This window comes from Callithrix jacchus, chromosome 12 (assembly GCF_049354715.1).
Source record: "Callithrix jacchus isolate 240 chromosome 12, calJac240_pri, whole genome shotgun sequence".
Classification (NCBI taxonomy): Eukaryota; Metazoa; Chordata; class Mammalia; order Primates; family Cebidae; genus Callithrix; species Callithrix jacchus.
The window spans coordinates 6,379,120-6,393,819 of record NC_133513.1 but is presented as its reverse complement, the minus strand read 5'-3'; the positions used below and the strand labels follow the sequence as shown (position 1 = coordinate 6,393,819).

The 14,700-nt window shown below is 50.1% G+C and overlaps 1 pseudogene; it reads right to left on the bottom strand.

The window, feature by feature from the left end:
- Positions 1-9,804: 9,804 nt before the first annotated feature.
- LOC100392237 (endothelial differentiation-related factor 1 pseudogene) lies at positions 9,805-10,459 on the bottom strand (annotated as a pseudogene).
- Positions 10,460-14,700: the final 4,241 nt, after the last annotated feature.

The window sequence follows — 14,700 nt, the reverse complement described above, 5'->3', positions numbered from 1 at the left end:
ATGAAATCTAGCTATGTTTCTCAGGCTGGTCTGGAACTCCTGAACTCAAATGATCTTCCCGCCTCTTCCTCCCATAGGTCTGGGATCACAGCTGTCAGCCACTGGGAACCAGCTGTATTTTCAGTGCTTACTTATGGCGCATGTGAATCAGATCTGGTTGAGGAGGAGAAGGCTGGCATCACAGGTCTCCCTAGACAAGCCAGGTACCCTGCAGATGTGCAGCGCCTCGGGGCCGTGGGGGCCTTGGTCAGCCCTTACAGCCTAGTACCTGCCTGGGGTTCCCCCACCATGTTCACATTCTGCTTCCACAAAGCAGCGCGTGTGCCGGATGCCCCCTAGTGGTTGGGGGAACCCCAGCCCTGTGAGCCCAGAGATCTCCCCCTGACTTGGGGAGGGGAGGACCAGAGGACTGGAATGGGCGTTGCTCCAAACCTTACCCAGGTTATCTGACCCCCCGTTCTGCCTACCTGGGAGCATCCAGGATCCTTTCCCAAGCAGGGACTTTTTCCTTTCCTTTCCTTTTCTTTTCTTTTTTTTTTTTGAGACGGAGTTTCGCTCTTGTTACCCAGGCTAGAGTGCAATGGTGCCATCTCAGCTCACTGCAACCTCCACCTCCTGGGTTCAGGCAATTCTCCTGCCTCAGCCTCCTGAGTAGCTGGAAGTACAGGCATGCGCCACCACGCCCAGCTAATTTTTTGTATTTTTAGTAGAGACTGGGTTTCACCATGTTGACCAGGATGGTCTCGATCTCTTGACCTTGTGATTACAGGCTTGAGCCACCGCGCCCGGCCGACTTTTTCCTTTTCATCCTGGCTTCAGAGGCTGGTATCCCTGCCGCTGCCACCACCCCAAGCAGTCTACACTTCCCCATATCCACTGGAGTATACCAGGGCTAGAAAGGCCAATGGGTGCATCCCCCGCTCATAGCATATTTCTGAAGAGGAAAAAGCCTCATTAAGACTGGGGACATATGGCTCCCATCTGTAATCCCAGCACTTTGGGAGGCTGAGGCATGTGGATCACAAGGTCAGGAGTTCAAGACTAGACTGGCCAACATGGTGAAACCCCATCTCTACTAAAAAATACAAAAATTAGCTGGAGGCAATTACACCTATTAAAAGAAAGGAGTGGGTGAATTGCTCTTCCTTCCAGACTCCAGGATGAAGTACAGTGGCGTGATTATGGCTCACCACAACCTCGGACCCCTGACCTTAAGCAGTCCTCCTGCCTTGACCTCCTAAAGTGTGAGGATTACAGGCCTGAGCCACCAACCCAGGCTAAAAATGCTCACTCAGGTAATTTTGTATTTTTAGTAGAGACGATCCACCTGCATTGGCCTCCCAAAGTGCTGGGATTACAGGTGTGAATGACTGCAACCGGCCTAAAGATGCTTTTTATTTATTTTTTTCTTTCTTTTGTTATTCTTTCCATTTTTTCATGCCAATTCTGTAAAATAAAGATGCTTTTTAATAACAGCTTTATTGAGAGATAATTCACATACTACACAATTCACCCATTAAAGTGTACATTTCAGGTTTTTGGTTTTTTTTTTTTTTTTTTTTTTAGATGGAGTCTTGCTCTGTAGCCCAGGCTGGAGTGCGGTGGTGCGATCTCAACTCACTGCAACCTCCGCCTCCCGGTCCTGGTTCAAGCAATTTGCCTGCCTCAGCCTCCCAAGTAGCTGGGATTACAGGCACGAGCCACCATGCCCAGCTAATTTTTGTATTTTTTAGTAGAGACAGGGATTCCCCATGTTGGCCAGTCTGGTCTTGAACTCCTGACCTCGTGATCCTCCCACCTCAGCCTCACAAAATGCCGGCATTACAGGCGTGAGCCACCGTGCCCGGCCACATTTCAGTGGTTTTTAAAGGTATTCAGAGTTGTGCAGCTGTCACCACAATCAATTTTAGAACATTTCAATCCCCCAGAAAGAAATCCCACACCCATTAGCAGTCACTCCCCACTCCCCATCCCCCAGCCCCAGCCAACCACTAATTTACTTTCTGTCTCTCAAGAGTTCCCCATTCTGGACACTTGGTAAAATGGAGTCACACAGCACGTGGCCTTTCGTGTCTGGATCCTTTCTCTTGGCAGAAGGCTTTCAAGGCCCATCCATGCTGTAGCCCATGTCAGTGCTTCGTTCCTTTTTATGGCCGAATAATAACATTCCATCATGCAGATAGACCACATTTTTATGTATCTATTCAATAATGCAATCTTTTCTGAGACTGGGTCTTGCTCTCTTGCCCCAGGCTCTCTAGTCACAGCCTGCTGCAGCCTCGACCTCCCATGCTCAAGTGATTCTCCTGCCTCAGCCTCTCTAGTAGCTGGGACTATAAACAAGCATGCACCACCATGCTTGGCTAATTTTTTGACTTTTTTGTATTTATTTATTCTTTTATTGAGAGGGAGTCTCACTTTGTCACCCAGGCTGGAGTGCAGTGGCGCATTCTTGGCTCACTACAACCTCCGCCTCCTGGGTTCAAGTAATTCCCCTGCTTCAGCCTCCCGAGTAGCTGGGACTACAGGTGCCCCACCACCACGCCCGGCTAATTTTTGTATATATATTTTTTGAGATGGAGTCTCACTCTGTCATCAGGCTGGAGTGCAGTGGTCGTGATCTTGGCTCACTGCAACCTTCTGCCTCCCAGGTTCAAGGGTTTCTCCTGCCTCAACCTCCCAAGTAGCTGGAACTACAGGTGTGCACCACCACACCCAACTGATTTTTGTATTTTAATAGAGATGGGGTTGCACCATGTTGGTCAGGATGATCTCAAACTCCTGACCTCGTGATCCACCCGCCTGGGCTTCCCGAAGTGCTGGGAGCCATTGTGCCTGGCCCTCCCTTAAAAAAAATCATTTTATTTTGTTTTGGGGTGTCTCACTCTGTTGCCCAGGCTGGCTTTACATGCCTGGTCTAGGGGATTTCCCTATCTCAGCCTCTGGAGTAGCTGAAATTACGGATGTGTGCCACACACTCTGCTGATTGCTTTCTTTACAGAGACCCACCTTTTGCTAGTATTTATGGATTAATTTATTTGAGACATGGTCTTGCTCTGTTGCTCAGGTTGGAGTGCAGTGACATGATCACGGCTCACTGCAGCCTTAACTCCTGGGCTCAAGCAATCCCCCTGCCTCAGCCTCATGTGTAGCCAGGACTGCAGACATGGCCACTGAGATTGGCCAAGAGACCCACGTTTTACCGGGCAAGCAGTTCGTGGGCCAGTTTTCACTGCTCCACCACATGAGGGTGTTTTGAGTGGGAAGCAGATGCACCCCAGGTGAACAGCAGAGCACGGCGCATACCTGCTGCCTCTCACCTGCTCTCAGGTAGAGCTGGGAAGGGGAAAGGCTGAGCCCCACCTCTGAGCCCCCTGCATATCGGGAAACCTTATCGTTCTCCATGGTCAGCTCAGACACCTCTGGCCACTGCTGCCCACCGCAACTTGGTGCCAGGGGTGATGGCAGCCAACCCTCATTGATGCTGCAACATGCCAAGCGGCCATTAGCTTTTCTCAGAAGCCCCGCCAGGGAGATACTTTGTGCCTTGTATTTTGCAGACGAAAAAGTGGAGTCAGGTTAGTGGGGTTGAGGTTCAGGCAGGATTCTGTTCACTGGATTCTGTACCACACTTCGTGGCTGCTAGTGCTTTCTGGAAGTCTGTTGTCTGAAGAACAGGGAGTGTGTGTAGACAGACAGGTCTGAGGACTGGCATGGGGGTGTCCAAGACGCAAAGCAAAGAAAGAATTTCAAGAAGGTCAGATTCAGTGAAGACAGAAGACAGAGACCCATGTAGAGTTCTGCAGGTCCTCATGACTTTGACAAGAGAAGGGTGTGTGTGTGTGTGTGTGTGTGTGTGTGTGTGTGTGTGTGTTAGTTTTGAGACAGGGTGTCACTCTGCCATCCAGGCTGGAGTGCAGTGGTGCAATCTTGGCTCACCGCAGCCTCAACCTCTTAGACTCAATCCCATGTCAGCCTCCAGAGTAATGGTCGGGACCACAGATGCGCATCACCACACCTGGCTAATACTTTAGTTATTTGTAAAGATGAAGTCTTGTGGCCAGGCATGGTGGCATATGCCTGTAATCCCAGCCACTTGGGAGGCAGAGGCAGGAGAATCACTTGAACCAGGTAGTCAGAGGTTCCAGTGAGCTGAGATCGTGCCACTGCACTCCAGCCTGGTGACAGAACGAGACTCCGTCCAAAAAAAAAAAATGAGGTCTTGCTATGTTGCCCAGGCTGGTGTCGAATTCCTGGGTTCAAGCCATCCTCCTGCCTCCTCCCTTGGCCTCCCAAAATGCTGGGATTACAAGAGTGAGTTGCTGCTCCTATGCAGTCATGGGGGTGTGATGGAGAGAGCAGGAGGGAAGGGGAAGAGAGTGAATGTGAGCATCCATTTCAAGTTTTGCTGTGAAAGAGAGCAGAGCTGGGCCGGGTGTGGAGGCACATGCCTATAGTCCCACCTACGAAGGAGGCTGACGTGGGAGAATTGCTTGAACCTGGGAGGTGGAGGTTATAGTAAGTGGAGATCACACCACTGCACTCCAGCTTGTGTGACACAGACACACTGTCTCAAAAACCAAAAAAAGAGAGCAGAGCTAAGACTGGGAGCTGGAAGGGGATCTAGGTTCAGCTCGTTGGTTTGTTTGAAAGGAGATCCAAAAGAGGCCACGCGCTGAAGGTGCAGGAGAGCGGACAGTGTCTGTAGTGACTTCTCTGAATCGTGCAAGTGGAAGGGTGTTCTGTGCATGGACAGCATGGACGTTCATCCGGAGACACTGGCCGATGGCATATCCCAGGCACAGGGAGGGAGACGGGGTGGCTGTAGCAGCCTGTGGAAGGTCTCTTGTAATTGCTTCCATTTCCCTCAGAGAAACGGGAAGTGAGACCATGAGCTGACGGCAAGGAGGAGGTGCTGGAGGGCTTGTGGGGAGAGGATAGGGAAGGGTAGCAAGAAGGGGCCAGGGCAACAGGATGCAGTTACAGCAGCCCCCTGTTGTAGACACTGGAGGGTTTGGATCAGGCACTTAAAAATAAGAGCAGTGGCTGGGTGTTGTGGCTCATGCCCGTAATCCCAGCACTTTGGGAGGCTGAGGTGGGCAGATCACGAGGTCAGGAGATGAAGACCATCCTGGCCAATAGGGTGAAACCTTGTCTTTACTAAAAATACAAAAATTAGCCGGGTGTGGCAGCATGTGCTGGCAGTCCCAGTTATTCAGGAGGCTGAGGCAGGAGAATCGCTTGAACCTGGGAGGCGGTGGTTGCAGTGAGCCAAGATTGTGGCATTGCACTCCGGCCTGGGCAAGAAAGAGCAAAACTTCATCTCAAAAAAACAAAATAAAATAAAATTAGGCCAGGCGCGGTGGCTCACACCTATAATCCCAGCACTTTGGGAGGCTGAGGCGGGTGGATCACGAGGTCAAGAGATCGAGACCATCCTGGTCAACAAGGTGAAACGCCGTCTCTACTGAAAATACAAAAATTAGCTGGGCATGGTGGCGTGCGCCCGTAATCCCAGCTACTTGGGAGGCTGAGGCAGGAGAATTGCTTGAACCCAGGTGGCAGAGGTTGCGGTGAGCCGAGATCGCACCATTGCACTCCAGCCTGGGTAAAAAGAGCGAAACTCCGTCTCAAAAAAATAATAATAAAAAAATAAAATAAAATAAGAGCAGTGGCCTGGGGCAGTGGCTCATGCCTGAAATCCCAGTGCTTTGGGAGGCTGAGGCAGGAGGATCACTTGAGCCCAGGAAGCTGCAATAAGCTGGGCACCACTGCATTCCAGCCTGAGTGACAGAGTGAGACCCTGTCTCAAAAACCCAAACCCAAACTGGAAAACCACCACCTAGCAGGCGACTTTAATAACATCCCTAATACAACTGTTGCTGACTGACACACACACACACACACACACACACACACACACACACACACACACAAAAGACCAGTCAGCAAGGTGGTGGGATTTCCTCTTCCCAGCCATAGTCAGCTATTTATTTCAGGTCGGGAGAGGGGGAGAGCAGGCAGTGTGAGATGAATCTGGTCACAGGAGTTGGCAGGATCAAGAGACGAAGTTTTGCTCTTGTCTCCCAGGGTGCAGGCTGGAGTGCAATAGCATGATCTCAGCTCATTACAACCTCTGTCTCCCAGGTTCAAGCCATTCTGCTGCTTCAGACTCTCGAGTAGCTGGGATTACAGGTGCACACCACCACACACAAGAGTCTTGAACTCTTGAACAGTGGGTGGGCGAGCCAGTGAGCCAGCCAGTGATGCTCCCACTGTATTTCCAGCACCTTGTTATGGCCAGCATTACTGCCCAGGCTCTGCCTCCCGTCAGACCAGAGGTTGCATTAGATTCTCACAGGAGTGCAAACTTTATTGTGAACCATGCATGTGAGGGACATGGGTGGTGCATCCTTATGAAAATCTAATGCCTGATGATCTGCCACTGTCTCCCATCACCTCCAGATGGGACCATCTAGTTGCAGGAAAACAAGCCCAGGGCTCCCATTGAGTCTACATGGCGGTGAGCTGCACGGGTATTTCATGATCTATCACAATGTAGTAATAGAAATCAGGTATAGAATAAATGTAGTGCTGTGGCGGGTTCAGTAATTCATCCCATTTTATGGCTGAGTAATATTCCGCTCTGTGGACAGACCACATTTTGTTTATCCATTCATGTGTTGGTAGACACTAGGATGCTTCCATGTTTTGGCTCGTGTGAATGCTGCTATGGACATGGGGGTACCATGATGTGTTTTCATTCTCTTGGATGTGTACCTAGGAGTGGAATTGCTGGGGCCTGTGATCACTACTACCTGTTGTGTGTCTCACAAACCGAGAATGCTGTGGTAGACAGAATAATGGCTCCCGCCAAGGTGTTCATGCCTATCCCCAGAATCTGTTAACAGCAGTTACCTTACGTGCAAAAGGGGCTCTGCAGGTGTGATTATGTTAAGGATTTTGATATGGGGGGATTATTCTGGATTATCTGGGTAGGTCCAAGATCATCAAGAGAGGGAGATGAAAGGGTAGAAGAGATAGGACGGCAGAAGCAGAGACTGAGAGGTGCACTTGGAAGATTGAGGAAGGGGCTGCAAGCCAAGGAATGTGAGTGGCCTCTACAAGCTGGAAAAGGCAAGGAAACAGATTCTCCCCTCGAACTTTCAGGAGAAATGCAGCCCTGCCTACATCCTGAATTTAGCCAAACATAAACCATCTAGACTTCTGACCTCCAGAGAATAAATGTGTGTTGTTTTCTAAAATCTCTCTCTCTCTCTCTCTCACACACACACACACACACACACACACACTCTTGTAGAGATGGAATCTCCCTATGTTGCCCAGGCTGGTCTCCAACTCCTGGCCTCAAGCGATCCTCCCACATCACCCTCCCAAACTGCTGAGATTATAGGCGTATAGGCATGAGCCACCGTTCCTGGTCAAATTTATGGTTTTTTTGTTTTTTTTTGAGACGGAGTCTCGCTCTGTCACCAGGATGGAGTGCAATGGTGTGATCTCAACTCACCACAACTTCTGCCTCCAGGGTTCAAGCAATTCTCCTGCCTCAGCCTCCCGAGTAGTTGGTATTACAGACATGTACCACCATGCTCGGCTAATTTTGTACTTTTTTAGTAGGGATGGTGTTTCTTCATGTTGGTCAGGCTGGTCTTGAACTCCTGACCTTGTGATCCACCCAACTCGGCCTCCCAAGGTGTTAGGATTACAGGCGTGAACCCTGGCACCCCACCAAATCTGTGTTGTTTTATGCCACTAAGCTTGTAGTAACTTGTTATGGAGACCATAGAACTTTTGCATTTTCAAATGGTTGGAAAGCAGTCAAACGAACGATATTTGTGGCACATGAAATTATACAACATTCCATTTGTGTCCATAAGCTAAGTGTTATTGGTACCCAGAGATGCTCATTCATTCATACACCACCTAGGACTGCTTTCCAGACAGAGGGTCAGAGTTCAGTGCTTGCAGGAGGCCATGTGGTCTGCAAAGCGTAAAATATTTGCTATTTGGTCCTTTAGAGAAAAAACTTGACTCCTCATTTATTTATTGATTTCATTGTTGTTTTTGAGATACTCTGTCGCCCACGCTACAGGGAAGTGGCGCAATCTCAGCTCACAGCAGCCTCCGCCTCCCAGGTTCAATGATTCTCATGCTTCACTCTCCTGAGTAGCTGGGATTACAGGCACATGCCACTATGCCTTGCTAATTTTTGTATTTCTAGTGGAGGTAGGGTTTCACCATGTTGGCTAGGCTGGTCTCAAACTCCTGACTTCAAGTGATCTGCCTGCGTTGGTCTCCCAAAATGTTGAGATTACATGTGTGAGCCATCACTACTGACCTGCTTGATTTTTTTTATTTTTTATTTGAGGCAGAGTCTGGCTCCCCTAGGCTGGAGTGCAGTGGCACAGTCTCGGCTTCCTACAACCTCCACCTCCCTAGTTCAATCGATTCTTCTGCCTCAGCCTCCCAAGTAGCTGGAACTACAGGCATGAGCCACCATGTCTAGCTATTCTTTTTTGTATTTTTAGTAGAGATGGGGTTTCACCTTGTTGGTCAGGCTGGTCTTGAACTCCTGACCTCAAATGATCAGCCCGCCTCGGCCTCCTAAAGTGCTGGGATTAAAGGCATGTGCCACCATGCCTGGCCTGATTGATTATTTTTATTTAAAAATTTTTTTTTTGAGACAGAGTCTTGCCCTGTTGCCCAGGCTGGAGTGTAGTGGTGCAATCTCAGCTCACTGCAGCCTTGATCTCCTGGGTTCAAACGATTCTCCTGCCTCAGCCTCCAGAGTAGCTGGGATTACAGGCGCACTCCACCACACCTGACTCATTTTTGTATTCTAGTAGAGATGGGATTTTGCCATGTTGGCCACATTGGTCTCTTAATGCCTGACCTCAGGTGATCTGCTGGCCTTGGCCTCCCAAAGTGCTGGGATTACAGGCATGAGCTACTACACCTAGCTGGGTCAAGGCAGTTCTGTAGGGGAGGAGCCAGAGGCAGACTCACTGGCTCCAGCTGCCATTCATTCATTCATTCATTCCCTTTTTTCAGGCACTGGAGACGTCCTTCAGTGCATATGGTTTTGTGGCCCTAAGGCACATTCCTCTCCAAATGTCATTTCCTGAGCACAGCCCCTGTCCCTGCAATGTGGTCGGGAGCTTCTCCAGAGCAGCGTTTCTGCTTTGATTTCCGTGTGACCAATTCAGGATGGGTTAACACAGGAAGTAGCCAGGGCTGACTGGACAGTCCCTCTCCAGGGCTGTGCAAATGATGCTCATGTTCCTCGGGGACACAAAGGGAATCCCGGAAGGCTGACGGGCAGCCCTGATTCTGCTGCCTTCTGCCTGGGTTATAGTGAGCCCTCAGTAGATTCGGGAATCACAAACAGTAGAGTGGGGCTAGGGTAACTGGAGGAAGACACTGGCTTGGGGAACAAAATTTAAAGAGGGCACCAAACCTCTCACTAATCAAGATTAACACATTTTTTTTTCTTGAGATGGAATCTTGCACTGTCGCCCAGCCTGGACTGCAGTGGTGTGATATTAGCTCATTGCAACCTCCATCTCCTGGGTTCAGATGATTCTCCTTCCTCAGCCTCCCAAGTAGCTAGGATTACAGGCACCTGCCACCACGCCTGGCTAAATTTTTGTATTTTTGGTAGAGATGGGGTTTCACTGCTGGCCAGTCTGGTCTCGAAATCCTGACCTTGTGATCCTCCCGTCTCAGCCTCCCTAAGTGCTGGGATTACAGGCATGAACCACTGTGCCCAGCTGAGTCACAAAATTTTTTTTTTTTTTTGCAAGGTTTTGTTTGTTTGACAGCAGGAATGGACTGGGGAGGCCCCCACAAGCTGGACCCCTTGTTCCGCTCGGCCCGTGAGGAGCCCCACGGCGGTGCTGGCAGCCAAGGGGAACCCAGACGAGATCAGCTGGAGCACACTGATTTCGAGGCTTTGTGTTCATTTCGCCCTAGGCCCCTTCTCGATGGGCTTTCCAATGTCCTTCCCCCGGAGCTTGAGGCCGATGGCCCGCTCGATTTTGCCCAGCACCTGGTTATTGGGGATGGCCCGTCCACTCTCATAGTCCGCAATCACCTGTGGCTTCTCATTGATTTTCGTGGCCAGGTCCTTCTGCGTGAGTCCCTTGCTCTGCCGACCCTGCTGGATCACTTTGCCCACCTCCAGGGTCACCCTGTCATGGTGCAGCTCCTCCATCTCCCGGTCCAGCTTGGCTGTTTTCTTGGTGATAGAATGCTGTTTGTTCTGGCCAGCAGCCCATTTCTTGGAAGTCTCTACATCCTCTCCTCGTCTCTGTGCTGCTAAGATAGCCTGCTTGGACTTGGCCTGGGCGGCCGTAGGGCCCTTCGTGCGCAGCACCGTCACCGTGTCCCAGTCGCTCTCGGCCATGGCGGGCGTCCCTCCGGCGGCTCAGCGGTAGCTCGAGTCACAAAATTTTAAAACAATACTTTAGAGAAATCAAAATTGGCCAGGCATAGAGGCTCCCACCTATAATCCCAGCACTTTGGGAGGCCGAGGCAGGAGGATGGCTTGAGTCCAGGAGTTTAAGAGCAGCCTGGGCAACACAGTGAGACCTTGTCGCTACAAAAAAATTAAAAAATTTGCCAGGCATGATGGTGGCGTGCCTGTAGTTGCAGCGACTTGAGAGGCTGAGCTGGGAGGATCACATGGGCCTAGGAGGTCGAGGCTGCAGCAAGCTATGATAGTACCACTGCACTCCTGCCTGGGCAAGACAGTGAGACCCTGTCCAAAAAAAAAAAAAAAAAGAAAGAAAAGAAATTAATGCCAAAAATTTATAATGAGCAAAATATCTGAGTTACAAATTACAAACATTTATTGATTTATAATAGATCAATATTAGAAATCAATGTTGAATCAGCTTTTGAATTTTTATTTTTTTTATTTTTGAGAGAGAGTCTCACTCTGTCACCCAGGCTGGAGTGCAGTGGTGTGATTTCTACTCACTGCAACCTCCGCCTCCCAGGTTCAAGCGATTCTTTTGCCTCAGCCTCCTGAGTAGCTGGGAATACGGGTGCCCACCACCATGCCCAGCTAAGTTTTGTATTTTTAGTACAGACAGAGTGTCACCATGTTGGCTGGGCTGGTCTCAAACTCCTGACCTCAAGTGATCCACCCACCTCTCCCTCCCGAAGTGCTGGGATTACAGGCATGAACCCCCATGCCCGGCTCAGCCTTTGAATTTTTAGAATTTTATTATAAAGACAGGCTCTTGCCCTGTTGCCTAGGCTGAAGTGCTGTGGCGTGATCATAGCTCACTGCAGTCAGCCCTCCTACCTCGGCCTCCCAAGTAGCTGTGACTATAGGCATGGACCACCATGCCACGGTAACTTTTAAAAAGTGTTTTGTAAAGACAGCCTCTAGTTATGTTGTCCAGGCTGGTCTCCAACTCCTGGCCTGGAGGGATCCTCCTGCCTCAGTTTTTCAAAGTGCTGGGATTACCAGTGTAAGCCACTGTGCCTGGACATTTGATTTAAAGATAAGAATTTATAACAGTGCCTTGCAGAGATGTACTGAAGCTGGAGGAAAGGGGAAATCAGTGATACTGAGCCTGTCATTAAAATGTGGATAGCGTGTTCACCATGGATTTTTGGTAGTAATTTATCTTATTTTATTGAGATAGGGTCTCACTGTGTCACACAGGCTGGAGTGCAGTGGCATGATCACAGCTCACTGCAGTCTCAACCTCCCGGGCTCAAGCAATCCTTCCACATCAGCCTCCTGAGTAACTGGGACTACACCATCACACTAAGCTAATTCTTTTTTTGAGATGGAGTCTCTGTCACCTAGGCTGGAGTGCAGTGGTGCGATCTCAGCTCACCGCAACCTTCGCCTCCTGGGTTCAAGCGATTCTCCTGCCTCAGCCTCCTGAGTAGCTATTTTTACAAAAGTTAATTTTAATTTTACTAAATTGATGTACTAGAAATGGGGTTTCACTGTGTTAGCCAGGATGGTCTTGATCTTCTGACCTTGTGATCTGCCTGCCTCGGCTTCCCAAAGTGCTGGGATTACAGGCGTGAGCCATGGATGGTCCTAGCAGGAAGCCTCTCTTTAACTGCCCGTGGTGAGCAAGTGAGCAAGCTATTTTTTTTTTTTTGAGACGGAGTTTCGCTGTTGTTACCCAGACTGGAGTACAATGGGGAGATCCTGGCTCACTGCAACCTCCGCCTTCTGGGTTCAAGCAATTCTCCTGCCTCAGCCTCCCGAGTAGCTGGGACTACAGGCGCGCACCACCATGCCCAGCTAATTTTTGTATTTTTAGTACAGATGGGGTTTCACCTCGTTGACCAGGATGGTCTCAATCTCTTGACCTCGTGATCCACCCACCTTGGCCTCCCAAAGTGCTGGGATTACAGGCGTAAGCCACTGTGCCCAGACTCCCTGGTCCAATTTTGTCTCCCAGAGAAGAGGGATTGTGCTTTTACTCTTCTGTCTTCATAAGGGATGGCACAGGGCTGGGCACATGTCTGAACTACAGAGAGTAATCTGCAAAACTGATGTCCTCACAGACAGCCTTAGCAGAGAGGATGAGAGGGACAAGTGGGTGGCCCAGGGCGACCCCAGAGCTGCCTGTCCACACTGAACTGGGTAGTAAGTGCCCATCCCCAATCCTGTGAATCAAGGAAGCCTCCCCAAAGCAGTGCCATTTGGAGTCCAGCCTGGTGGGTAGCAGAGAGCTGCTTTTTTTCATTTGTCTCGGAAGTCATTTCCAGACCCACACAGACCCTGGTTCCTGGGGCAAGAGTTGAGGTCACAAAATGTAAGAGAGTGCCAAAAAGCTCTGCACCTAAAATGAAACATGTCAGGGTTTTTTGTTGATGTTGTTTGAGGCAGAGTCTCACTCTGTCCCCCAGGCTGAAATGCAGTGGCATAATCTCAGCTCCCTGCAACCTTGCCTCCCAGGTTCAAGTGATTCTTGTGCCTCAGCCTCCTGAGTAGCTGGGACTACAGGAGTGCACTTCATGCCATGGTAATTTTTGCATTTTTTGTAGAGACAGGGTCTTGCCATGTTGCCCAGGCTGGTCTCGAACTCCTGACCTCAAGTGATCACAGCCTCCGTCTCCCAAAGTGCTGGGATTACAGTCATGAGCCACCATACCTGGCCTCAAGTTATGTCTTAATTTAACTTCTTAAAACATCAAAATTGCCTGGGCACAGTGGCTCACATCTGTAGTCCCAGCACTTTGCGAGGCCTAGGTGAGTGGATTGCTTGAGCTCAGGTAGTTCAAGACCAGCCTGGGCAACATGGCAAGATCCCATCTCTACAAAAAATGTAAACGAGTTGGCCGGGACCGAGCACAGTGGCTTACGCCTGTAATCCCAGCACTTGGGGAGGCCAAGGTGGGCAGATCACAAGGTCAAGAGATCGAGACCATCCTGGCTAACACAGTGAAACCCCATTTCTAGTACATAAATTCAGTAAAATTTATTTTACTAAATTTATAGAGTAAATTTTACTAAATTTATGTAGTAGAGATGGGGTTTCACCTGACCAATATGGTGAAACCCCATCTCTACTACATACACAAAAATTAGCTAGGCATGGTGGTGCATGCCTGTAATCCCAGCTACTCAGGAGGCTGAGGCAGGAGAATGGCTTCAACCTGGGAGGCAGAGGTTGCAGCCTGGACGACAGCGCAAGATCCATCTCAAAAATAAAATAAAATAAAACAAATAAAAACAGTAGAAAGTATTTTATTTATTTTTTAATTTTTAAATTTATTTTCTTTCTTTTTGTTTTTTAAATAGAGACGGGGTTTCTCCATGTTTGCCAAGGTGGTCTCGAACTGCTGACCTCAGGTGATCCACCCGCCTCGGCCTCCCAAAGTGTGGGATTACAGGCATGAGCCACAGTGCCCGGCGTTATTATTATTCTTATTTTTTAATAAAAATAAAGTAAGACTTCAGGGATTTTTTTTTGTCAAGTGGCCTGAGATCTGTAGTTAGAGAAACTGCCTAACAGGTTGCTTCAAGGATTGGAGAGCGTGTATGCAAAACTGCTCCGCATCCACTGCGTGCTGGCAACATTTAATAACAATATCTCCCAATAATAACAGTAACTATTGTTAGTAGTAGGAATACGTCAAATTAGGAGGCGCGATTTAGGGGGAACCTGGAAGGCGGTAAGCAGGATCCAGGACATTCCAAGGCAGGCGTGGGCTTCCTGAGCCAGAAGCCAACCCTCCAGGAGCCAGGGAGGGCCTGGGGTCGGAAGGTGGGGCGTGGGAGCGGAGGATTGGAAGCTCACCGCCAGGGTCCCCGTCCCCGCCCCACGTCGTCACCCCCTCGTGGGGAGCACACCCTGGCGGAGGGGCAAATCCCGCACGGGCTTTGTCATGAATGAGAAGCTGCAGCCTTCAGCCCGCGGAGGGAACAGTGGGGGTCGGGGGAACACCAGGCGACCCGGCAGCAACCAGCAGACCTCCCGGCCGTGCTGGCAGCCTGAGTCCAGGGGACGCAGCCATTGCGGTCCGCCTCCACCTTCCCCTCCCCGCCCCGGCCCCCGGCTTCCTAGGGCGGCCCTAGCATCCCTGGCGCCCTTTGCCGTCCCCTCCCCGGGCCGGGATTCCCAGGATTCGGAGTCCCGGCCGCGCGGCCAGAGGCTGGCAGCTAGGCAGAGTGGGAGGGAGGAGGCTGGCCGGCCT